Raw genomic sequence first — 27,999 nt, 5'->3', positions numbered from 1 at the left:
CATGCTGTGCTCGGTTTGCACACCTGCAGGGACCACTGCCGCTGTGATCAGGCAGCCGCCAGACCCCCAGCTGCTGTACTCTGATCGAGCGCCCTCTGGCCAGCCTCCGCTGTGCCCCAATCCCGTGCACTCAGCAGCTGCCTCTGCACTACATTGCACATGCACTGGACCCAGTCCCACAGCAAGGGCCACACAAGCCCACACTGAGTCACTAGCTCCAGCTCAGGTGACATCCCCTACCTGTCTGTCGCCGCCCAGCCCCCACTCCCCTGTGGTGGGAGAGCTCAGACTGCAGGTCCCAGTCTTCCCACCAGAGTTGGAGCAGCTTCAGGGCTTGCTACCTCAGTCCCCTTCCAAGCTCCAAGGCAGGCAGCTTTGGTGCATTCCTGGGTGACAATTCAGGCAACTTTGGCGCTCCTGCCAGGCAGTAGATAGGTGGCTTTGCAAGACAGAGCAAAAACCCAGGCTGCTTGGCAACTTCCCTAGGCTGCTTGGAGTCTCATTGAGCTAGAGCTACTTGATATTCGACAAAGGCCCGAACAATATAGGCTGGAAAAAAGATAGCATCTTCAACAAATGGTGCTGGACAAACTAGATAATCACATGCAGGAAACTAAACCTTGATCCACACATTTCACCATGCACTACACTCAAATGCAAATGGATCAAAGACTGCAACATAAGACCAGCAACTCGAATACTACTGGAAGAAAATTTAGGAAATACTTTCCATGGTATAGGAATGGAAAAAGACTTCCTGAACAAAAAAAAACCCTATGGCTCACATTCTTAAACAGTCACTCAACCAATGGGATCACATGAAGCTGACCAGTTTCTTTACAGACAAGCATATAATAAGCAAAGCCAGTAGAATACCCACAGGATGGGAGAAAATATTTGCGGGTTATCCAACTGATAGAGGCCTAATCTCTAGAATCTACAAAGAACTCAAAAATCTAAACAATAAGAAGACAAACACCCCACTCACAAAATGGGGCACAGAGTTGAACAGGCAATTAACAGAGGAAGATATACAAATGGCAAACACACACTTAAGAAAATGTTCATTATCCCTAATCATCAGAGAAATGCAAATTGAAACAACTATGAGATTCCACCTTACCCCAATAAGGATAGCCAACATCAAAAAATCAAATGAAAATAAATGCTGGCGAGGATGTGGAGAAGCAGGAACACTCATTCACTGTTGGTGGGAATGTAGGATGGTACAACCACTTTGGAAAGCAATATGGTGACTCATGAAAAAGCTGACTATAGAGATACCAACAGGCCCAGTTATACCCTTACTGGGCATCTACCCTAAAACCTTCAAACCACAGGCCAGAGAGATTTGCTCAACCATGTTTGTAGAGGCTCAATTCGTAATAGCTAAAAGCTGGAATCAACCCAGCTGTCCATCACTAGAAGAATGGATAACTATGATGTGGTATATCTACACAATGGAATTCTATACAGCAGTAAGAAAAAATGACACTAAGAAATTTTAGGAAAAATGGTTGGACCTGGAACAGATCATTCTCAGTGAACTTACCCAATCACAGAAAAAAAATTGACACATAGTCTCACTCATCTACAGCATCTAACCTGAATCTACCCAAGATACCATACATACCCAGCAAGCACCTCGTGGACTAGACACTAGGATGAATGGGGAGGAAGGGGAGGGCTTCGAAGGGGTGGGAAACACTAATCTGGACCCAAACGGCAATGGTACCATAAAATTCTACTTCCTAAAAGGCAGACCAAATGGCTGAACCTTCACTAGACCCTTACTGGAAACACCTGAACCACAAGACACTGGAGAGGGTAGGATCAAGACTAAACTAAATTATCTACATCTTCCCTCCTTCTCCCCCTCCCCCCTCCTCTCTAACTATTGTATATTAGTCATGTTTTTCCTCATTTTCTTAGTGGGCACTGACCTGTAACCCCCGCTACCAGCATGGTGCTATCATCCACAATGAGCTTGTGATCACAGAAACCTGCAAGGTTTCCTAAAACAATGACGGACTTCTGTCAGAGTACTGGATGACCCACCAAAGGTCAGTGGTAAGACCCTATTGCTGAAGACTCCATACACAGCTGACACGTAAAATGGAACAGCATGGCTGGAAGCCAGGAGAGAGTCAGTCCCCAGACAGTCAGTGTGTCTAGTGCCAGAAAGTGCTACATGGGCGACTGGGGGAAATGACCAATATCTGTCCAAGCAACTCATGGTCTAACCTAATTAGCAACAAATAACCTGGTGTGATGCCCACACAAGTGCAATAGTGGCACACAGCCATGGTGGGGAACCAACTGCTCTTGATTTCGCTAACTGATCTCCTCAGAGGTATGAGACCCATAGCTGGAGCTGGGACACCCAAAGATCTCATGTACTCCAAACAACCAATGTGAGACCATGGGTGATATGAGGGGAGAAACCATGGGTGGTAAAAAACCATGTGCTGACATGGGAGCAATATACATCCAGTGGTAGTCTGCAGTCGACCTGTCACAACTTAAGGAAGCTGATGCTATGTTTTAAGGAACTTTTTAAACCATGCAATGTCATACTAATTGCTGGGTAATAACCAAAATGAGAGTACAGCATGGAGCCTATCAAGTTACTATTGATGTTTTCTGAATAGCCACTTGTTAAACACCTTCTAATCCACATCTGTACAGATCCACTGTCCCCAGGATGCTTCCAGGTTAGTCTTGGTACTAGTAACAGCATTCACTTTGACTCTTCCAAATGTGCAATTTGAGTCCTGAAATTCCATGGTCCCTAATTTTGGGATATAGATATCTCTGGGATCCAGGACAGGAAAAAAAACTGCATGTGAGGCCTAAGTATATGGAAACTGACTATGAGACAAAAACCAAGGAACTGTCATCTCAGTTTCTTTGTTCAGATAACCCATTGTGCTCCACCCTAGTTCATATTAGTTGGCCCATTTTTCTCTTTTGGTTTGTCAGATAGCCTTAAATGATTTATTGGTCATTATATTTGGGGTAATCTTCCTGATCCAGACCCCTGCATGGAAGAGCAAGTCTAGCATACTTGCTTCAGATTTGGGAGGGAGAATCTTATTCAGCCAAGTCAACTGTTTGAGACACCCCACAACAGTCAAATGTCGCTGCTACATTTGAGTCAATGTTCCAACTCTGCCTACTTGGGTGTGGCTTGGAGGTGTGTTACAGTATAGCAGAAGACCTCTCTGCACAGCAGTCAGGGGACATACCTATGACAATGAATGTTACAGACTCAGCCACAACTAACTGCTTGCTGGTTCCTGTGTGCATTCCATGATCATCCAACCTCCCATGCCATTGTTTCTGCAAGGACATTTTGTATCTATCTTCATCCTCAACCGCTACCTCCGTGAACTCAAACTCCTTCAAAGCAGAAGTCACATGCTTGCCATCTTTCTTAGCACTCTGCAACTCCTCCACATGATTATACATTCTCACCCCACCAGTAAGGCCTGCAGTCTGCGCTGAGAAGAGAAATAAAGTGCTGCCTAACCAACTTACTGTGTATGTTACACAGGAAAGCTATTACTTGATTATTTGAATAATGGCAGGTAATTAGGTTTATTTGTTAAGGTTATAAGAACTAACATAGCACATAGAAAATACCCAATAGCTAACAATCATTATAATTATTTTTATTACAAGCATTTAAGAGGACATAGAAAATTATAATATAATAGATGTTATCTCTCCAAAGACAAAGAATTACATAGAAAACTCAAAAATTAATAGGGTTTAACCTGGCCTCCCTGCTGTTTTGTAAACCTGTCAAGCATACTTCCTCATTTCAAGGCCATTGATTTCCTCTTCTGTCTTGCTGTTCTGAGACATTTTGGTGGCTCTTTCCTTATCTCATCCAGATCTTGGCTTCGTTTTTACCTATAAAGACAGTTCTGTAGCCACTCTCTCTAGAAAGCAGCTTTCCACTCTCAAACCCTTCAGCTGTAGTTTTCCATATACTGTCACCAAACATTATCCCTGAAGGGGTAATGACTTTCCTTGAAACCAGAAGTAATTGAAGGGTTAATGCATGTACCTAAAACTAGGAGGTCTTGGGAACATTAGAGGCATTCAGCCCCACACAAGCCTGATAAGTCCCCTGATTAATAAATTCCCCTTAACTCAAAAGGCCTTGATAAAAAACCAGAAACCACCGGGGGTCTCCTTCCTAGACAATCTTGCTGAAAAAGCTTATTCTGAGCAAGGGCACAAATAGCTACAGTTCCTTATCTACTTTCCTTGGCCCTGGACTTGGTCCAGTATGTTTTCCTCAGGATCCTCCTTATAAGCTTGAACCACAACCTAGCTCAGTGCTTTCAGCCTCCATCCTGTGGGAAGATTATAGGCCCTCACTATGCTTCAATAATGTGTTTGTCTATTAACATCAAGCCCGATTTGCTTTTCTCTTTCACGTTTTTTTTTGTTTTTTTTTTTTTTTTTGGTTTTCTGACGTAGGGTCTCACTGTAGCCCAGGCTGACCTGGAATTCACTATGGAGTCTCAGGGTGGCCTCGATCTCATGGTGATCCTCCTACCTCTGCCTCCCAAGTGCTGGGATTAAAGATGTGCACCACCACACCCGGCCTCTTTCACATTTTTTATACTCCCTAGACCACTGTGCTCTGCACATGGCATCCCTGCAAGGACCCATTCCAGAGGAAAAGCATTAGTCCCTTTTTCTCATTATCCAATCTCTACTGGCTGTAACAATGCATTTTCTGTTAATATTAACAAACATTTTTTTGAACAAGAGATGCTGGAGTTGGGGAGATAGCTTAGTTGGTAAAGTGTTTGCTTCATAAACATGAGAACCTGAGCTTGATTCACAATACCAACATAAAAATGCTCGGCATGGTGGTACACACTTGTAACTTGTAACTAAGAAGATGGAGATGGATCCGTGGGGTTCATTGGCCAGCTAGTCTAGCCTACTTGGTGATCTCTAGGCCAAGAAGACACCCTGTCTCAAAGGATATGGATGCCATTGTTGATGATAACACTTAAGGTTATACCCTGGCCCCCACATGTATGTGTATGTTTGTGGGCACATTCACAAGGGATGATTCTCCACCTCGTATAAGTAGGTACTCAGTAAATGCCTAGTGTCTTTATCTAATTAGGTAAACAATAGTGAGGCGGCTCTGTCTGGATCAGAAGACAATTTCAGTTTATCTTTTAACAAAGCCACAGATAGTGAGTGAAAGTGAAACATAGGTCGGTTGGTTTTTTGTTTGTTTATTTAATACACCTAAACTTCAAGTTTTCTAGTGACACCTAGTGGCCTCAAGTGGCACAGCTTAGAATTGGATAGGGCTCAGGCACTAGATTGGTGCCTTGACTGCACACAGAATATGGCCATTAGTTACTGAGAGAGAGAAAGAGAGAATGGAGGGAGGGAGGGAAGGAGGAGATAGACGTGTGTGTGTGTGTGTGTGTGTGTAAAATGTGTGCATATGTGCATGCATATGTAAATAAGTCAAAGAAACTGATGTCACTCTTCCCTGTCTTTCACAGATGGTTCAGGGAATATGTGTACAAGGCTAAAAGCCATAAAACAGTAAAGCTGGAACTGAAATTCAAAGCTGTCTGACTCCTAAAGTTACTTGTATCTCAAAACCTGTGGTCCTAAATCAGAGTAATCATGGACATGTGTGTGCTGCCATGTCATTTCAGTCTCTCTCAATGCTGAGATGGAATTCGAGCTTCCACAGCCATCACTGGGCCTTGATTTGCTTGTGCAAAGTAAAGCCCCTTGCTACAAACAAGAGCAAACCCCGTTCTCAGTCTCCATGTCACTGGTACTGGGAATCACCACTCTAAAGGCACCTCCATCTTATAGAATTTCCCCACAGTTCTCCTCTCAAACCCATAATAAAGTACTAAGTGTGATATATGAAATAATAAAATTTAGACTTATTCAGCATTTTATATTGTGTTTAGGGGAGCCCAAACCAAGTCAAATATACTAACTGATATAGTAACAGATGAAATCTGCATATAATTAGCCAAATTATGTTTTCGTTGAAACACTGAATTCTAACTCTAGATTATGGTGGACAGGCAACATGAAGAAGCCTAGGCTTGGAGTGAGCGCTACCCCTTGCAGACTTTGTGAGCTAAGGGGAATGTTGAACAAGACAAGTTTCTACTTCCTCAACCATAAAAGTTGGAATAATAACACTTCCTTTGCAAGATCACTTTAGTTAAAAAAATTAATAAATAAATAAAGGATCTAAGATATGAATGGACAAAACTGTACTTATTGTTAGCAGTAGTACAATTTATATTGAATTTCTACCTCTCCTCACATTTCCAAATGAATTAACTTGTACAGACCTGCCAGGACACCTGGCTTCAGTATTTTTTTTTTTTCTTCACTTGCAGACATGTATCACATCTTAAAGGAAACTCACCTACACAGAGGAGTTTACCTTTGATGTTAAGCAGTTCTATAATGAAACTACTTCCTAACAGTAAAAGTAATAATACTCAACTTAAAGAAATTTATGTTTACAAAAAATTATTATACACAAACACTATAGAAAACACAATAGTACCTAGTTGTATACTTAGAACTGGGCGATTGTTTTGGAATCTAAAACATGTGTGAATGCTCATCAGAGAGTAGTGTACAAAATGTGTATGCAAGTCAAAGTTGCTTCAGTATCAAATGCCATGGGTCTGTTTTTGTACAATTCTGAAATAATGATCAATTTAAAAGAAAAAAGAAGACTTTGCACTGTATTTTTAAACCCATTCAATTTACAGCCATGTTAATCCTATAACATAAAACGTGTGACAATGGTGTCCCCTAGTGTTGAAAAATAGAACAAATGAAATATTTTCTATTGGTTATCTAGAGGCATATTCTATGTTACTCTTGTAATACATAGTTACAAACTTAATTTTTAAAACATAAGTTCCAATTATAATATCCAAAATCATAAATAATATCCAAAAATTAAATGCATCTATAATACCAACTATTACAAAGGTTTTCTGCCTTTGGTAAATACAACTCTCCCACATTTAGACAAACAATCCATGACTATTGCATCAATGGCAGGCCTGCCTTTTCAAACTTTTTGGGGGAGGGAGGAAATAGCTAGTTCAAAATAACCTGTTATATGTCACAGAACATTATATATACAATTTATCTGTTAAGATGGGTTGGGTTGAGGATCTGGGGCTCACTAGCTGGCTAATTTAGCCCAATTGCCAAGCTCTAGATTTATTTATTTATTTATATTTGAGAGAGAGAGAGGACACCAGAGCCTCTAGTTACTGCAAAAAACTCCAGACGCATGCACCACCACGTGCATCTGGCTTATGTGGGACCTAGAGAATCAAGCCTGGATCCTTAGGCTTTGCAAGCAAATGCCTTAACAGTTAAGCCATCTCTCCAGCCCAAGCTCTAGGTTTAGTTAAGAGACGTGTTTCTAAGAATAACGTGGGGCTAGAGAGATTGCACAGTGGTTACAGCACTTGCCTGCAAAACCTAAGGACCCAGGTTCAATAGTGTTTGTACTTGTAAAGTTTAGTCCTGTACTCTTCTTGACATCATCAATTGTAACTGATGGAGATTGAGCACAGCCCAATAGGTGTCATGAGTGTGAAACTGAAGACAATAAATAACAAGACAAATTCACTCAAGTGAATTTGTATTTCCACAGTTTCTCTGAGCAAGGCATAATCATATAAAACTACATGCCTGGTTATCCCAAGCATATTGAGAAGATGTTGTCCCTGATTGTTAAGATGGGTCCAGAGGATGATAAAGGGATCTCTATCCTGCTGAGGACAAGTGGTACTGGCTGGTTTATAGTCGTCCTGAACTTCACTCCAGGGATGTTCACACATGCTCTTGTCCTTTCCCTAGTGATTATTTTGATTATTTTCAGAAGATGTTTCTTCAAACTACACACATAGTAGGCCAACTCTATTCTATAGTGGAAATGAGTGGCAGGAGCATACAGAAGATTGATTTTTAAATGGACCTTGTTGTGGTTTGATTTAGATACTCACATTATGCAATGGATCCATCCTGTTGTGCCTTTCCTAAAAACAATCATGTTGACCTTTGAATAAATGCTATGGCTATGTGGCTGTGTCGAAAAGATTTAAGTATTCCCTCTAGGGAGGAGGATGGAGGCTCCTAAGACCCTGGAAGCTAATAAAATTTAGAAGATTCACAAAGGCCATTCCCTGAGATTACATATGAATTATATAATTGCTTGAATGGAGGTGCTCTTTGGAGGAATAACTGTCTGCAGGTTTCACACAAAACTTCAATGATGCAGTTTTCATGAGATGTCATCCATAAGAAGGTGCCCTTTAATGATGTAGCTGCCTTTAAGTCAACAAGTCCAATAAACTCATTAGTTCAACAAGGCAGATTTAGATGAAATAATTTCACTGATCCATCACTTTCCTCCCTCTCTATCTGGGTAAGTAGAAGGACCACCCAGGGAAAGTAACACAACTACACACTAGGTGCCATGTCTATAAGTTACAGCAAAATCATCTACCAGTCTCAAGTCTGAGATTGTCAGATAAGGACACAGTGCTCAAGCCCATCCAAGCTAGTTGATTAATGACAGGGTGAGATATAAACCCAGGAAAATTTGATCTTAGAATTCATTGCCTCAATGTTATGAATTCTTACTTTTCTATGATGGAGAAATTGGAGTGGTATTTCTATTTAATTTTTTAACAACTTCTATGCTTATAGACAATAAATCATGATAATTCCCTCCCCTCCACCACCTTTCCCTTCATAACTCCACTTTCCAACATATCTCCTCCTCTCTCTGTTAGTCTCTCTTTTATTTTGATGCCATCATCTTTTCCTCATACTATGAAGGTCCTGTGAAGGTATTGTTAGGTACTGTGAGGTCATGGATATCAAGGCCAATTTCTATCTGGATGATTCTGTTGTAATGAGGTGCACCCTTCCTCTGGCTCTTACAACCATTGTGCTACCTCTTCTACAATGGACCCTGAGCCTTGGTGGGTGTGATAGAGATGATTCAGTACTAGAAATTCCTCTGTCACTTCCTTTCAGCACTATGTTGCTTTTGGGTAATCCTAGTGGTCACCACCATCTGAAAAGAGAAACTTATCTAACCAAAAGTGAGAGTAGCTTCAATATATGAATATGAACATTAATGGTAGTGCTTACTGGACAGTTTCATGAACATAATACATGCATTTAACCAGACAAGAGCAAGCTTTATTCTCCTAAGGCCATGACCTCTACTGTCATAGGCTTTTCATTAGGTTTTCAGTACCAGGCATGCATCCCTCCCACAGAGTGGGTCTCCAATCCAATTAGAGAGCTGTTGGTTTCCCCTAAAGCAGATATGCCACTATTGCAACCATTCGGTCACTTGGCCTGGCTGGCCAAAACTGAGGTTTCCAGTGTCCATTACTTTCACCACTGATGACTTCTGTCTCCCATAGGGCTGCATGCAGTGAGGCTTCTTCCAGCTTACAGTTGCTGGTACATGGGGAGGAGGTTTTCAGATCAGCCCCAGCTTGATTTCTCAGTGACCTTTACAGCCAGGCATGTGAGGTCTTTAGCAATAGAGTCTTACCATCTGTTACTCATGGGAAACCAAGGGCCTTGGCAATAGACTGTAATGTTTTGGAGGCAACAGAAATCTCTATGGTCAACAACTAACTGGAAGGTATCCCACCATGGCACTAAAAATTTTCTACTAGCAATCTATGGCTTCTGGATGTGCCATTATCCAAAAAGGTAGCTTTTCATATACCTTATTCAGAATATCTTGGATTTTGACTGACCCTCCCTCCTGCCCTTCTTTTACTCAATCTCTTCCCTGGACTTGTTTAGGCCATCCCTGATCCCTGTAATATGTTATTCTACTTGCATACTTTCAATATAATACCCTTAAGTCCTTCCCTCTCCTCCCTCCCTTATAGCCTTTTTCTAGTTTACTGGCCTCTACTACCAATTTTTGGTTCCAGCTCACACACAAGTCTAAACATTTGTAGCTAGGATCCACATATGAGAGAGAACATGCCACATTTGGCTTTCTTGACCTGAGTTACCTCACTTAGTATAATCCTTTCCAGATCCATTCATTTATCTGCATATTTAATAATTTAATTTTTCATTACTACTGAATAGAACTCTAATATGCAAAAATACCACATCTTCATTATCAATTCATCTGTTGAGTGATATATAGACAGGTTCCATTTCCTAGATACTATGAATAGAACAGCAATAAACATGGTTGTGCAAGTGAGAAGAGTCATTAGGATATATGTTTATAAGTGCTATAGCTGGATCATATGATAAATCTATTTTTCTTTTTCTTTTTCCTTTTTTTTTTTTTTGTTTTTTTGAGTTAGGGTTTCACTCTAGCCCAGGCTGATCTGGAATTCACTATGTAGTCTCAGGGCAGCCTTGAACTCATGGTGATCCTCCTACCTCTGCCTCCCAAGTGCTGGGATTAAAGGCGTGTGCCACCATGCCTGGCTGATAAATCTATTTTTCGCTGTCTCGAGGACCTCTCCAGTGATTTCCACAATGACTGTGTGAGACTACATTCCCACTAAAAGTATATAAGGGTTCCCCATTTTCCACATCTGTTGCAGTCCGGTTCGCAATGCTGGTAGAAATCACCCAACCAAGAGCAGCTTCTGGGAAAAAGAGATTTATTTTGGCTTACAGGCTCGAGGGGAAGATCCACGATGGCAGGGGAAAACGATGGCATGAGCAGAGGGTGGACATCACCCCCTGACCAACATAAGGTGGACTACAGCAACAGGAGGGTATGCCAAATGCTGGCAAGGGAAACCTGGCTTTAATACCCATAAGCCATCCCCCAACAATACACTCCCTCCAGGAGGTGTTAATTCCCAAATCTCCATCAGCTGGGAACTTAGCAGTCAGAACAACTAGGTTTATGGGGGACACCTGAATCAAACCACAACATTCCACCCCTGGCCCCCATAAACTGATATCCATGCATGATGTAAAGTACAATGCATTCAGTCTGACTTTAAAAGTCCGCATAGTTTTTTATCAATCCCAATGATGTTCATACATCCCCATAGTCCAAGATCTTTTAACTGAGCCATAATACCAAAAAAAATAACCTCAAAAAACCCATAATGGCACAAAATAAATATTCACACTGCAAAAGATGGCATTGGGCATAGCAAAGAAACATTCAACCAATACAAGATTTAAAACAACCAGGGCAAACACCAAACTCTGTAGCTTCAAGTCCAGCACCTCTAGCCAGTGACAAATCTTTAAGTCCGATAATTCTAACCAGCAACAAGTCTCTGGCATTCCAATTCTGCCCCTCCAGCTAGGCTACTCACAGTCCTGGAAAACTTCATCGGGGCTGGCAGCTCCTTGGCAGCCATCTCATGGTCCCGGCATCTCCACTGGGTCTCCACTGCAATCCACGGTTCATCCTCATGGCCCCATGGGGTCTCTATGCAGGCAACCAGCAAACCCGCTTCACACTGCCCATGGCCATTTCCAAAACACAAGACCATGTTGCAAACTCAATGACCCTCTTTCTAGCATTTCTTATACTCCATGATACCAGGTAGGGTGTCAATTTGTTAATCCAGGGGGGAATAAAGCAGACTTTGAAGAACAGGACACTCCTTGAGCACTCAGGCCCCTTCAAAAGAGTCGACATTCTTTCTGTTGCCCCAGCACAGGTCAGCTAGCCCAGTCTCAAAGGTTGTAATCTCTCAGTTGCAGCTGAACGGGTAACAGTTCACCCAAAGATTTTTCTTTCTGTGCCATATCCCTCTGCACACCAGTTCATTTCTACGCAAAGCAACCCTGCACAACTTCTCAGGACATGGGCACAAGAGCAAGCTTCTCACACAAACTGCTAGCCCAGTCCAAGCACAGCTCTTTCTCACCCTCATAAGCCAAACCTCACAGTCCATAGTTCTTACTGCCTTCAGGTCTTTCAGCTCTGACCAGGATAGACCATCAAGCTGTACTTACAGCACTGCAAGGCATCTCTTAGGCCAAGGTTTCAACTCCTTCCACATTCCTCTTGAAAATCAGCTTCAAAAGGCCAAAGCCACACAGTCAGGTGTCTAGCAGAAACCCCACTCCTGGTACCACTTTACTGTTGCAGTCCGGTTCGCATTGCTGGTAGAAATCACCCAACCAAGAGCAGCTTCTGGGAAAAAGAGATTTATTTTGGCTTACAGGCTCGAGGGGAAGATCCACGATGGCAGGGGAAAACAATGGCATGAGCAGAGGGTGGACATCACCCCCTGGCCAACATAAGGTGGACTACAGCAACAGGAGGGTATGCCAAACACTGGCAAGGGAAACCTGGCTTTAATACCCATAAGCCATCCCCCAACAATACACTCCCTCCAGGAGGCATTAATTCCCAAATCTCCATCAGCTGGGAACTTAGCAGTCAGAACAACTAGGTTTATGGGGGACACCTGAATCAAACCACAACAACATCTTCATTATTTATCATCATTTGTTTTCTTGATGGTAGCCATTCTAACAGGAGTGAGATGGAATCTCAAAGTACTTTTAGTTTCCATTTCCCTGATGGCTAAGGATGTAGAACAGTTTTTTAGATGTTTATATGCCATCTGTCTTTCTTCTTTTGAGAACTCTCTATATATCCCATTATGAATTGGGTTCTTTGATTACTTATTGTTTTGTTTTTTGAGTTCTTTGTATATTTCCGATATTAATCCTCTGTCAGTGTATAGCTGGCAAAGATTTTCTCCCAATCTGTAGGTTGTTCTGTGTTCTATTCATAGTGTCCTTGCTATACAAAAGCTTTGTAATTGCATGAGATCTCAGTGGTAAATTAGTGGTTTTATTTCCTGAGCAATTAGGCTTATATTGAGAAAATCATTGCCTATGCCAAAATGTTGAAGGGTTTCCCCTACTTTTTCCTCTAGAAGTTTCAGAAATTCAGGTCTGATATCAAGGCCCGTGGTCCATTTGGATCTGATTCTTGTGCATGGAGACAGTGATATGTTTTCATCCTTCTACATACAGACATACAGTTTTCCCAGCACCTCTTGTTGAAGTGGCTGCCTTTTTTCCAATGAGCATTTTTGGCATTTTTGTCAAAAATCAGATAGCCATAGTTGCCTGGATCAACATTTGGATCCTCTATTCTGTGCCATTGATATATGTTCCTTCCTTTGTGCCAGTGCCATGCTGTTTTTGTTTCTGTGTTTTTTTAATATAGCTTAAAATTGAGTATGGTAATACCACCAGCCTCATTTTTGTTGCCCAAAATTGTTTTGGCGATTTGAAGATTTTTGTGCTTCCAAACAAATTTTATGGTTGTCTTTTTCTATTTCTGTGAAGAATGAGATGGACATATTGACAATATTTATTCTTCTAATTTAATAACATGGAATGTCTTTCCATTTCCTAGTGTCTTCTGCAATTTCTCACTTGAATGTTTTCAAATTTTCATTGTAGAGATCCTTTAATTTTAAAATATTTATTTATTTATTTGAGAGGGAGAAAGAAGCAGAGGGAGAGAGAGGGAGAATGGGCATGCCAGGGCCTCCAGCCATTGTAAACGAAATCCAGATGTATGTGCCCCCTTGTGCATCTGGCTTACATGGGTCCTGGAGAGTCAAACCAGGATCCTCTGGCTTTTCAGGCAAATGCCTTAACCACTAAGCCATCTCTCCAGCCCAAGTATTTTTTGAGGCAATTGTGAATGGGAGAGATTCTCTGATTTCATGCTCTGCACATCTGTTCTTAGTATATAGGAAAGTTACTCATTTCTGTGTGTTTATTCTGTATCCTGCCACATAGCTAAAACTGTGTATCAGCTCTAACAGTTTACTGGTAGCATCTTTAGGGTCCTTTATGTATAGAATCATATCAACTGCAAATAATAATATTTTAATCTCTTCCTTTCCCATTTTTATCCCTTTTGTGAGTGTCTCTTGCCTTATTGCTATAGCTAAGACTTCCAGTACTATATTAAATAAAATTGGGAACAGTGAACACTTCTGTCTTGTTCCTGATTTTAGTGGAAAAGCTTCAAGGTTTCCCCCATTTAGTATTATATTGGCTATAAGTTTGTCTTAAGTAGTTTTTATTATGTTGAGACATATTCCTTCTATTCCCATTTTCTATAGGACTTTTACCATAAAGGGATATTGAATTTTGTTGAATGCCTTTTCTGTATCTATGGAGATGAACATGTGATTTTTGTCCTTCAGTCCATTTATATAGTATATTACAGTTATCAATTTCCATATGATGATCCATCCCTGCATCTCTGAGATAAAGCCTATTTGGTTGGGGTGAATAATCTTTCTGATATAAACTTTGATTCTGTTTTCCAATGTTTTGTTGAGAAGTTTTGCATCTATGTTCATGAGAGACATTGGTCTGTGATTTTCTTTTTTTTTTTTTTTTTTTGTTCTGTCATTGTCTGGCTTAGGTATCAGGGTGATGCTGGCTTTGTAGAAGGAGCTTGGTAGAATTCCTTCCTTTTCTATTTTATGGAAAAGTTTGAGAAGCAGTAGTGTTAGCTCTTCCATGAAGGTCTGGTAAAATTCACCAGTGAATACATCTGGGCCTGGACATTTTTTAGTTGGGAGACTTTTTATACCTCCTTGGATCTCCCTACTTGTTATAGGTCTATTTAAGTGGTTTATCTCATCTTGATTTAATTTTTGTAGGTTATATGAGTCAAGGAAATCTACTTCTTTCAGATGTTCAAATTTAGAGGCATATATATTCCTAAAGTATGTCCTTATAATTTTCTGAATTTCTTTAGTATCTGTTAAGGTCGTGCCTTTCATCTCTAATTTTATTAATATTTGTCTCTTCTTTCTTTCTTCTGATCAGATTTGCTAAAGGTTTATCCATCTTGTCTATCCTTTTAAAGAATCAGCTCTTTGTTTCATTGATTCTTTGGATTGATTTTTGGTTTCTATTTGACTCATTTATGCATTAATCTTTATTATTTCTTCCCATCTACTGATTTTTTTTTTTTTTGCTTGCCTTGTAATTCTTTTTCCAAGTCCTTAAGGTGAAGCACTAAATTATTTACTTGTGCACTCTCCAATTTGTTAACATGGCCACTTAGAGCTATAAATTTCCCTCTCAGGACTGCTTCCATTGTGACCCAAAGGTTTTGGTATGTTGTATTCTCATCATCATTTGATTCTATGAATTCATTGCCCTGATTTCCTTCTTATTTCTTCAATGACCCATTCATCATTGGTGTACTGTTTAGTCTCCATAAATTTCTGTATGCCCCTTTTCTTGTTGTTGTATTGTAGTTTAATCCCATTGTGAACAGAAAGAGTAGAAAGGATTATTTCAATTTTCCTGTATTTGTTAAGATTTCCTTCATGTCCTAATATATGTTCTGTTTTAGAGAAAGTTCCATGTGCTGCAGTGTTTGGATAGGATGTTCTGTTAGGTCCATTTGTTCCATGACATCATTTAATTCAGGTATCTCTCTGTTTTGTTTTGTTTTGTTTTGTTTTGTTTTGTTTTGTTTTGTTTTGTTTTGTTTTTCTGGGATGACCTATCATGATGAGAGTGTGGTATGGAACTTACCCACTACAATTGTGTTTGGTGTTATCCATGAACGTAATTCTAATAAGTGTTTGCTTGATGAAATTGGGAACCCCCACGTTAGTTGCTTATATGTTTAGAATTATAATGTCCTCCTGTTGGAGTGTACTTTTAATCAGTATAAAGTCACTTTCTTAATCTTTCCTCATTAATGTTGATTTGAAGTCTATCTTGTCAGATATTAGGATAGCAACCCCTGCTTGTTTCCTAGGCCAATTTGCTCGAAATACTATTTTCTATCCGTTCACCTTAAGACACTATCTTTTACTGAGAAATGAGTTTCCTGGAGGCAACAAACAGCAGGATCAAGCCTTTTAGTCCAGTCTGAAAGCCTGTGTCTTTTGGTTGGTGCATTGAGGCCATTGATATTAAGAGATATTATTGAAAGGCATGCATTTATTCTCGCCATTCTTCTTATTTTGTAGTGTTTCCTGTTTTCCCTTTACTCACTTGTTTTAACTGTTATTTGAGTGTGGTTTATTTTTTCCTATTTTCTCCTGTGAGTGTTTGGCTTTCGCTTCAGTTGAAGAATTCCTTCAAGTATTTTCTGTAGAGCTGGTTTAGTTGTCATTAATTCCTTTAGCCTGTTTTTGTTGTGGAATGTCTTTATTTTTCCTTCAATTTTGATTGGTAGCTTTGCAGGATAAAGTAATCGTAGTTGACAGTTGTTACCTTTCAGAGCTTGGAATACATCATTCCAAACCCTTCTGGCTTTTACGTTTGTGTTTAGTAATCTGCAGTTATTCTGATGGTCTTGCCTTTGTAGGTCACTTACTTTTTTTCTCTAACTCCTTTCAATATATTTTCTTTGGTTTGTGTGTTTAATAGTTTAATTATAACATGGTGAGGAGAGGTTCTTTCCAGGTTTTGTCTGTTTGGTGTTCTAGAAGCTTCTTATATCTTCATTGACATTTCTTTCCCAATTTGGGGAAATTTTTCTTCAATGATTTTGTTGAAAACACTTACTAAGCCCCTGAACTGAAATTCTTCTCATATTATACCCTGAATTCTTATGTTTGATCTTTTCATAGTGTCCTGGATATCTTGAAATTCACATTCATACCTTCCTCTTAGTTTGTCTTTCTCTTTGTTGGACTGAATTAATTAGGTCTGCCACCTAGTCTTCTTGTTTAGATATTCTGTTCTCTCCTTAATCCATTCTACTGGTGAAACTTTCCATAAAGTATTTTATTTCACTGACTGTGTTCTTTTCGTTTCTGCTTTTTGTTTTTGTTGTTTTGGTTTTTCTAGGTAGGGTCTCCCTCTAACCCAGACTGACCTGGAATTCACTTTATAGTCTCAGGGTGGCCTCAAACTCTAGGCGATCCTCCTACCTCTGCCTCCCAAGTGTTGGCATTAAAGGCATGCACCACCACACCCAGTTCCTGACTGTGTTCTTTAGAACTAGGATTTCAGCCTGGTTTTTGTTCAGTATTTCTGTTTCCTTACTCATTTCTTTTAATGGCCTCCTTATTTCATTAAGCTGGTTTCCTGTGTTCTCTTTCAGGAGTTTGTTTTCTTATGTAATTCTTTTATTTTCTTCTATGATTCCTTTCATTTCTTCTTTGATTTCTTTGAGTATACTTACAATCATTTTTTTTCTAAATCATTGTTGGGCATTTCATCTAAGACAGTCTGATGGATTTATAAATTTTGTGGGACTGTATTGTCTTGATTCTTTGTGTTTCTTCTATTACAATGTAGTGACTTTTGCATCCTGAATTGATTTGAATCTTGGGTTTTCTACTTATGTTCAGTGTTCTTAGATACTTTCAGGATATGAGTTTAAGGTGTCAACTGTAGCTCTTGTACCCCAATCCAGCCACAGAAGTAATCCTGGGTGTTGAATTTGCTTGTTTAGCAAGTATTATAGTGGACTGGGTGGAACAATTTACTGGAAAATTCTAAACTTCAACTGAGCAATATATACATTCAATAAAAGCCAACACAAAGTATGCAATTGTGGGGATTAAAACAAACAGGTAGTCTTATAAAACCCAAATCCCTAAGGGTGTGTGTTGTTCTATGCCCTTAATCTTGTTAGCTGGGAGGTAGAAATTTCTGTTCTGAATTAGGTTTCTGGTATCCTGGATCTGGATCATACCCTGACCCCCATAATGACAAAGGCCCTATAAATCTAAAAGAATAAAAGGCAACAATATTCATCCCCCAAATACAGCCTATTTGAAAATGGTAAAGCCAACCAAGAATATATAACCCACAACCTGCCTTAACATGGAAAGAGAGATTAGCTCTTCCAGTGCATGCCTATGTACGTACCCTCCATGTTGTGCTGTGTAGCTGGAGCTCTGATTTGCTGGCTGTGCTGCCACTGGGGCCTGAATGCTGGAGGTTCGCGGTTCTGATGGTGGGGGATGGGAGAGTGAAGACTTCTGGAGTTGCTCTCGCAGTTCCACCTGTGTCCCTTTCAGTAGTTCCTTAGTTGATCTTCAGATTTCTTAGCTTTGCAAGAAGGCTGATGAAGTTGAAAATTTTCCTTGCTTGGTGTCTGCTGCTGCAGCTGCTTGTTGCACCCGGTGGGTGGTGCCGGGTGGGTCTGCAGATCCTGCAAATTGGCAGGCCACAAGCACCTCAGTGGGATTCTGGCCATTTTCCTCCTTTCTGGTAGATCTTGGTCTCTCTGATTTCTCCACTGTGTCTAAGAATAACCTATACTCCTTTACTTTTCAGAAGAATATAATTTGCTGTGGTTTTGCTTCAGTCCTTCCCTAGGCTGATTTGGTATGGCTCCTATGCCACCATTTTACCCAGAAGTCCTCTATTTAATCTTTTAAACAGAAGTTTTCTAATGCATATAGGCCCTGCTTTTAATAATTTTATTTAGTTGGTTGTTTATTATTGTTGGCATACAGAGATTTTTAGTTGGCACATGGAGATTTATCATTCATTATTACAGTGTCAAATATAATTTGTTATTGTTGAATCCTATCCCATTCCTAACACCAATTTCTCTACCCCAGACTCCATCCCTCTCTCCCATTATGTTCTTTATGTTCACTTTTGGATACAGTTCTATCGTTTGTCAATGAAGAAAACAGTTCATATAGTACAGGGGACAGATGCAAGGCAAAAAATTCAATAATATCAAAATAGAAGAGGGACTAGTTGGAAATAAGAAAGGGTTCTGTAAAAGTACATAGGAAAGTGGGGAGGAAAGAAAGGAGGGGATTATGAGCAGGATATTGTATATATGTAGAGACTGTCAATAGAATATAAAATGGGGAAAAAAAGCAAAACTTTTATATGGCTTTTTTCTCCCCATGCCCATTTTTTTTTTTATGGCCAGAGCTCAAAAATATCTGATAATTTAAAAAGATCCTACTAGGCCAGGCATGGTGGCGCACACCTTTAATCCCAACACTTAGGAGGCAGAATAGAAGGATTGCCATGAGTTTGAGGCCACCCTGAGACTCCATAGTGAATTCCAGGTCAGCCTGGGCTAGAGTGAAACTCTACCTCAAAAAACAAACAAACAAAATCCTACTACAATGGAGAATGCTTTATCTTAACACCATAAACTGTTGCTGGTACATCCCAGTGCCAGAATTGGATCAATCTCCACAGTGAGCTATTGACCATGGAGGCTCATAATACTTCTCAAATAAAGTCACTTTCAAAGCACTTGGTTATCCACCAGAACTAGATAGTGAGACTATTGCTGAAAACACCCTAGGATGTGGCCACAGGACATTGGGAGATCATGCTGGAACTGAGATAGAAGCCAGATCCCTGCAAGCCAGCTGTCATAGTGCCCAAAAGCATTATGCAAACTGCTGGGGGATAAATCATCAACAGAGTAAACAAGCAAGGTATCCTGCAAGTACAAAATCAACCAGCCAGGCACTACTGGCACATAGATTATGGAAGTAATCAACTGCTTTCTGAGTGGGTATGAGGTTCACTCAGGGGGAGGAAATTCATGCTGAGTACTTAGAACCAACTCAGAAGTCTATGACTTGGAACATCATAGACCCTGGAGGGAACCTGCTTTTCACAGATGTCAGTAAGCATCAGGAAGATCCAAGACCCATAAGAATGATAAGAAGAGAAATCTGAGTACCTAGCAGGAGATGAATCATCTCTATTTCACCTGCCAAGGCCCAAAAAACATTAGAGAGGAAGTGGTACTCTCATGGCCAGCCAGAGAACCTTCTCCTGGGAGATGATGGTAGATATTGAGAAGATTTAAAACTTATCTTGGCAGAAAATCAGAAAGCTCAACACTAAAGCAGTCTAACATGCCCTCCGAGGCTCAGGGATCATGGCATAAGAGGGTGTGAAAACATGTCAGTCATAGCGTAGGAAGGAGTACTGAGAGGTGTGGCCCCCTCACAGAGGCTTACTGGTGCACTCATGACCCCATAGTGAATACCAATACCCCTACTGAGGAGGGCCCTCAGGGGAATAGGGGCAGAGAACAGGGGACATAATAGGATAACTTTATGGGAATGTGACCATTGTGCAATATGTTCATATATTAAAGATCTTAATAAAAATAAAACATAGGATGGAGAGATGGCTTAGCAGTTAAGCACTTGCCTGTGAAGCCTAAGGACCCAGGTTCAAGGCTCGACTTCCCAGGACCCACATTAGCCAGATGTACAAGTGGGTGACGTGTCTGGAGTTTGTTTGCAGTGGATGGAGGCCCTGGTATGCCCATTCTCTCTCTATCTATCTGCCTCTTTCTTTCTTTCTTTCTTTCTTTCTTTCTCTCTCTCTCTCTCTCTCTCTCTCTCTCTTTCTCTGTCACTCTCAAATAAATAAATAAATTAATTAATTAAAAACAAACAAAAGTAAATAAATAAATAAATAAAACATGAAAAAATAAGCTGGAAGAAAACACTAAAGTAAAGAAACCAGGAGAGAACATAGGACTAATGGTGGTATGTTGGCCTTTGAGTTGTAGGCCTGCCAATAACTTATGTTAGATTTTACAAAGCTTTAAAGATCAGATTTCATCTGTTTTGTTTGAAGAGATGAAATATCAGAGCATGCTGGTGACCTTTTATAGTTACTTAAACTCTAGAGTTTTCATTTTAGAATGATATCATGCCAGTTTATTTCTAAATGGCTTCCAGGATTAAAATCCATGCATGCTGTATATATTGACAGTACTACTCTATAGGCAGAAAGGAGCCTTCTAATAGGTTTTTGTTGTTTGCTTGTTTTTTTTAAAAAAAGACTGATTTAGGACAAGTTCTCCCAGGAAAAGTATGCAACAGATTTGCAGGTAAAGAGTTGACCACCATCAACATTCACTAGAGAAAAGTTGGAATGGGTATTTCAAGGGACAAAGATGATCCTAGTAACAGATCTAAGCTGGCAAAAATGAGAAACAGCAAAGAAGAAGCAATGAAATGTTCAAACTTTATTTGAAATAACTGCAAAAACTAATTAAACAAGCAGAAAGTGGTCATTATTTGTTTTGGAAAGACAAAGCTAAAATAGAAGGTGAATAAGAAAATGTTTTCAGATTTGAAGCTTTTTCAGAGGGCAGTTAGTGAAAAGTAACAACCAGAGAATAGTGGAAGGCAGATAGTAAAATTGGGTAAAATCATTTAATTGATCAAAAAAATCAAAAGATGGGAACAAGCAGAAGAAAATAAAATGGGCATAGAACAAAGGCGAGATGCTGGAAGCAAGGCCAAAGAGACAAGTGAATATATTAGGATTGTTTCTAAGACAGATTATAAAACAACACAGCTGAGATATACACTATGTATAAATGCTACCTGGCAAGGCATGGTGGCACATTCCTTTAATCCCAGCACTTGGGAAGCAGAGGTAGAAGGATCACTGTGAGTATGAGGCCCACTTAGACTACAAAGTGAATTCCAGGTCAGCCTGGGCTACAGCAAGACCTGACCTCAAAAAAAAAAAAAAAAAAAGCCAGAAGTGGTGGTGCATGCCTTTAATCCCAGCACTTGGGAGGCAGAGGTAGGAGAATTGTCATGAGCTCAAGGCCACCCTGAGACTCCATAGTGAATTCTAGGTCAGCATGGCTAGAGTGAGACCCTACCTCAAGAAAACAAAACCAAACAACAAACAAACAAAAACCTAGAGAGAGAGAGATACTTGAACCATAAGGACATGATAATTTTCAAAGTAACTACATGGAAAAGGGGATCCTAACAAAGAAATTTGACTTATGAAAATATAACAGGGTTACAGATAATAACATTATAATATAATATGGAGCTACTATACATATAGTGATGACATTGCAACGTATACAGAATATACAATAATTCTAAAATTATATTCCAGTAAGATTTCAAATTTTTACTAATAAACACTGATGAAATTATAGATATCATTACAATCTGAATTTGAGATTTCCATATACCTATCATACAATAAAAATATCAACTACTTATGGATCAAGAGAAAAAAATAGCAGAGAGAAATTTAAACATAATAAATACATACACACACACAAAAGTATGTAATGTTACACAGTAAAAGAAAGTACATGAAACAAAATGCTTATCAAACACAGGGGGGGGAAATAACTTTGAGGGACAGTTGAAATACAAAAGAAAAAGATGGAAATGCATGAGCCACATTATCTAATATAAAGTTATAAAAGGATCAAACTTAACATAAACAAATTAGAATGGAAATTCCAAAGACAAAGATGGAGACTGATGAATCAAATCACAACAACAAGACAAGAGTTGCTTTGAAAAGACTAAGAAGCAGAGAAACTCTTGACATGATGGAGTAAGAAGAGAGCACAAGAAAATGTCAGAAATGAAGCTAGGAACATAACTGCAGATACAACTGAGGCTGAAAAGCAAGGGGATTAATGAGAGATGAATAGATATAAACTATGCATAAGAGACACACCTGAACCATAAGGACATGAAAACGTTGAAAGTAATTAAATGGAAACAGACATCCTAACAAGGAAGTATGACATATAAAAATACAATAGAGTTAAAGATAGTAGTGTTATTGTAAGTAGAGCTCTAGTTATTACTGTAACTAGTTCATGACTCTGCCAAAGGCAAACACTGGGGAAACAAAGGAGAACTATATGTTGAGCAAAGTGAAAGAGAACTTTGAAAGCCAACACAGAAGTGAATGGAAATCTACAGCACAAAAGGTCAGGAAGACAATCTAGAGAAAGAAAGGAATTAAATTCAACCCCAGTTCTCAGGCCTTTGAGGAACCCAACACTGATGGCAAAGAAGTGTCCATAGTCAGATAAAAGGCATCTTCAGGAAGCCTACCGTAGTTATAATTCTAACTATTGATGGCAATTTTCTTTACAATGGAAATGCCACTTTCACTCAACACTGTACTAAACAGCCACTACAATCACAACAAAAAAATTAAAGAAGGCTAGAAAAAAACGTGTTAATATTTACAGAAAAAGATCCATTTTATTTTGAATGTGAAATACAAAAAAAATCTTTTCACATATTTTTATAAATAATTAATAAGATATACATTCAAAATAAAAAGTTAATTTTATTTTCATTATCAAAATGATTGAGAAAGATACTACTTTTAATAGTAAGAGTAAAACTGCCTACTATTAACAAAGATGTATAATATGTATGACCTAAATAAATGAAGAAATACAGCACGTTAATGAAAAGAAAGACTGAAAATCATAAAATGCTGACTCTCCATGATGGCATTACAGATTCAATGTAATTACAACCAAATCCTCATAGGTTTTCACAAAATTTAATTAATGATTTAACAATTTGGGGGTAGTAAACAGAAGAACAAGAAGAACTTACATCTGAAGAACACTAGAGTCAGGGAATTGATTATAAATTATTAATGAAGTGCAGAAGCAGATACTCAGACCAATCAAGCAGAGTGGAACCCAGAAACAGACTGATATATACATGGGATACTTGTATGTGACAGACATGGCAAATGATTAGGAGAAGGACAAGTCAATGAGTGGTGAAACTTTAAATTTTTAAAGCATGAAGAGAAAATATAGAAAAGTGTCTTCTGAACTTGAGTTTGAAAAGAGTTTCTAAAACACAAAGCACTGAGCAAACAAAAGACTGAGAAGAGACAGGTACATTAAAATTAAGATTTTATTTTTCAAGAAACACTACAGAGAAAAAAAGAAGTCAGCCCAGAACAGGATATGTGCAGTACATACAACCAAGAAAATGTTAGTACTCAAGTATATGCATAAAAGGCCTGAGAATCACTAAAGAAAACAAAGGAAATGTTAACAAAACATATAAATAGGCTTGTCACAGAAAAGTAAATAAATAATGAATAAACATTTAAAAATTGATGAGCATAAGCTAGGCATGGTGGCGCACGCCTTTAATCCCAGCACTCAGGAGGCAGAGGTAGGAGGATCGCCATGAGTTCAAGGCCACCCTGGAACTACAGAGTTAATTCCAGGTCAGCCTGGACCAGAGCGAGACCCTACCTCGAAAAAACAAACAAAAAAAAAAAAAAAAATGACGAGCTTTGTTAGTAATCATGTAAGCACAAATTAAGCCTCAATATATACTAACTAGATTCCCAAAAATTAAGCAGTTTGACAATATTAAGCTTCAGAGAGTACACAGAGAAACTGAAACATTTATAGTAGTATAAATTTATAATCATTTTGAAAACTGACATGGTGTTTCCTATGAAACTGATTTTAGGTACAACCTGTGAGACAGCAAACACTGCAGTACTTACCTCCTAGAGAAAATAATACACATATACACACAGAGAGATATGTATATATAACATTTATAGTAATAGAAAGAAAGGTAGCAAAAACATTTTTATTTCCAACTCACTTTCTCTCATCATAAACATTTCCTAGACATATTTTGTTACTGGAAAGACATAAGAGGAGATCCTCAGAAACTGAAGCAATATAATGTACACTTCTTCCTGCATCTACCCATTAAATAGGGCTGTAATATCAGTGCTGAGCTGTGTATGTGTGTGGGGGTTGCATGCTTGCAAGGTTGTATGAGTATATTTTAAAATAAAGGAGTTTTGAGAACTTGGAGTAAAGAAAGATTTTGCCTGAAAAGGAGGAGAATGGTGGATGGAGCTATTGGTTAAATCTTCACCTTTTGTTTATTGATTAAAACAGAATTATATCCCCAAGAAACCAAAAACAGTGCCCATTAACATGTGCTAAGTTGAGATTTTTCTAACCCTGGTGTGTGCTCCAGTAGTGAGAATGAAATGGTAGCAATCATACCTGCTCTCCCAGGGCTCATCCTGTCCTTTATAGGATATGACTTCAGGTGAACTGTCAGAAGAAGATGCTGACAGCTTGAAATAGCCCAGATTTGAATAAATGACTGAAGAAAATGGTGGAATCTATCAGTCTGGGTCCTACAGGCATTTGCATGACTTCTGAATGTCATGCCCATACTTACGGTTATACGTTTTCTGAATTATGATGCTAACAGATTTCATTTTAAAATCAAGAGCTTTCTTATTCCCTGTACTCTGTCAGGCCTGAGAAATGCAGAAGTTAGTTAAACACAATCCCTGCCCCCAAAACTAGCATCTAATTCTATATATTGTTGAACCAGATGGCATTTGTAATATCAAAAATATTTTTTGGCATATGAAGTTCAAAATAAAATCAATAGCCTTTCCCCAAAGAAACTAAGTATGAATCAGTTTTGAGTGACATACACAGTTAAGATGCTCCCTAATTCAAGAAAAGAAAGAAGGATAAAACAAGCTCACAGTTAAAATGAAAGAAGGAAGAAGAAACAGGCAGATTTACTAGTCTCAGTGTGAAGCTGGCCAGCATTCCAGTCCCAGATCTGAATGTTACTTAAGTGATTTAAGCAACTATTCAAATTGTGTGTGTGTGTGTGTGCGTGTGTGTGTGTGTGTGTAACACATGCCACTCTGTTCCATGGATATACTGTAGTAACAAACCATGCCTTTCTTGTGGTGACATTTTTTTTTTTTCTGGTGGCGGAAAATGAGTAGAGAATGTACTGTCCTATAGAAAGGCTGCTATTCTCCCAAGACCATGCTTAACATTGAAGCATATGCGGCAAACTGTCCATATACCATGGAAACACTTCTCTACACCTTTTATCCAGGGCTTCAGAACAAAAGGTCATTGTATGTCAATTTCTGGACTGTCTGAAATTTACAGGCTGTCTGAAAGTAACATCTGAGATAGACATGACTTCAGAGCATAGGGAAGGACTGAGATAGAAGAAAAAGGCAAATAATTATTCAGATCTGTCCTCTCAGATGGAACAGAAACAAATGATACTTATAAAGTAATTTTCCCAATTGTGTCAATTTCCATTTTCTTATGTCTCCATGTGCTCATGTTCATGGTGCTCAAGAAATGCATAGACCAGGGCAGCCAGAATTGGCTTCTATGCAGAACTGAGTAGCAAAACAGAAACAAATACCCTTATGTTAAATGAGCTCACATTTTATATGGTATATTTTGTTCAGGGTGTTATTCAAACTGCAAAGCATCATACAAACACTCACCAAAACCAAACTCCTGCTGCCAATCACACCTGTTGGTGGATTATGAGGCACTCTAAGGACTTCTGAAGACAAGTCTGGCATGGTGAGGGTAAACAGAATTCAGGAAAGTACACTATGTCAAATCAGTATGGCAAACATGTTAACAGTTTTAACACTGATACAATTTGGCAACTTTCTGAAAAATAAATCTGAAAGTCTTTAAAACTCCAAATCTGCAAATTTTTAGAAACATATACAAGACTTAGACCTAAGCTATGTGGCTATGTAAACTCTATGAAAGCATATGCTCACTATGGTTCTCAATGCCCAGCTACCTCATTGATGTGAGTCAGATGCCCAGAGATGGAAAACAGTGAGTTGGCAAGTTTTAAAAATTCCCTCTAAGTGTTTTAGCATCTTTTATATCATATGGATTGTTGGATGAATCCTTTCATACTACTAACTGTCACATATGAAGTTTCAGCCATCTAACTCAGTGAACTAAATAAATACTGACTAGAGATATCCTATATTGTTCATAGAGCATATACTGAGCTGCAGAGCTCATCGCTAGGCAATGATACCTGTATAACACCATAAATATAGAATTTAATGATTTGTTATGATGATGTTATGTAATAACTTATTATGCTTAATCTCTCTCCATGATAAATAATTTTAAATACAGAGCTGGGTGTGGTGGTGCACACCTCTAATTCCAGCACTTCAGAGGCAGAGGTAGGAGAATCACTGTGAATTCAAGGCCACACTGAGACTACAGAGTGAATTCCAGGTCAGCCTGAGCTAGAGTGAGACACTGCCTCAGAAAACAAAAAAAAAAAAACAACAAAAAAAAAACAGAGTATTATAAGTTAAAGTTATACTAATGAGAAAATATTTTTAATTTTACTAAAAAATCTCCACTTTGTAAGCAAGATATTCCTGGAAAATACTTTTAAACTTTTTTTAATTGACAACTTCCATAATTATGGACAATAAACCATGGAAGCCTGCCCCTCCCCCACTTTCCTCTTATTTCAAGATTATATCAAGAAAAAAAATAAGGCCTGCAACTCTCACCGGACGTGCGGTATTGTAGGAAAGATCAGACATTTTGTCACAATGCCTGAAATACCAACCATCTTGATGAGCAACAAGTTCAACTTATGGCAGAGATGTGTATACTTATTGATGAAAATGACAATAAAATTAGGACTGACACCAAGAAGAATTGTCATCTAAATGAAAACATTGACAAAGGATTATTACATCGAGCTTTTAGCGTCTTTTTATTTAACACTGAAAATAGGCTTTTGCTACAGCAGAGATCAGATGCTAAAATTACCTTTCCAGGTTGTTTTACCAACAGTTGCTGTAGTCATCCATTAAGTAATCCAGGCGAGCTTGAAGAAAACAATGCCATTGGTGTAAGAGGAGCAGCACAGAGGCATTTAAAAGCTGAACTGGGAACACTCTTGGAAGAGGTTCATCCACATGAAATGAAGTACTTAATGCGAATTTACTATAAGGCACAATCAGATGGCATCTGGGGTGAACATGAAATTGATTATATTTTATTTTTGAGGAAGAATGTAACCTTGAATCCAGATCCCAATGAGATCAAAATCTATTGCTATGTGTCAAAGGAAGAACTGAAAGAAATTATGAAAAAAGCAGCCAATGGTGAAATTAAGTTAACTCCATGGTTTAAAATTATTGTAGATACTTTTCTCTTTAAATGGTGGGATAACTTGAACCATTTAAATCAGTTTGTTGACCATGAGAAAATACATAGGATGTGAGTGCCTAAGTGAATGATTACTGAACAATTTCTTTACCTAGTAAGAATGGGATTTTTTTTTTTTTTAAATTGGACTC

The 27,999-nt window shown here is 38.8% G+C and overlaps 1 protein-coding gene and 1 pseudogene across 4 annotated transcripts in view; one reads left to right on the top strand and one right to left on the bottom strand.

Moving 5' to 3' along the window:
* The window catches only part of Pde4b (phosphodiesterase 4B), a 467,475-nt gene that overhangs the window by 428,071 nt on the left and 11,405 nt on the right, over positions 1–27,999 (bottom strand). The window lies entirely within an intron of this gene.
* Positions 2–27,927, top strand: LOC123460924 (annotated as a pseudogene).

The sequence above is a fragment of the Jaculus jaculus genome, chromosome 5 (assembly GCF_020740685.1).
Source record: "Jaculus jaculus isolate mJacJac1 chromosome 5, mJacJac1.mat.Y.cur, whole genome shotgun sequence".
Taxonomy (NCBI): Eukaryota; Metazoa; Chordata; class Mammalia; order Rodentia; family Dipodidae; genus Jaculus; species Jaculus jaculus.
This window is presented reverse-complemented; position numbering and strand designations above follow the sequence as displayed.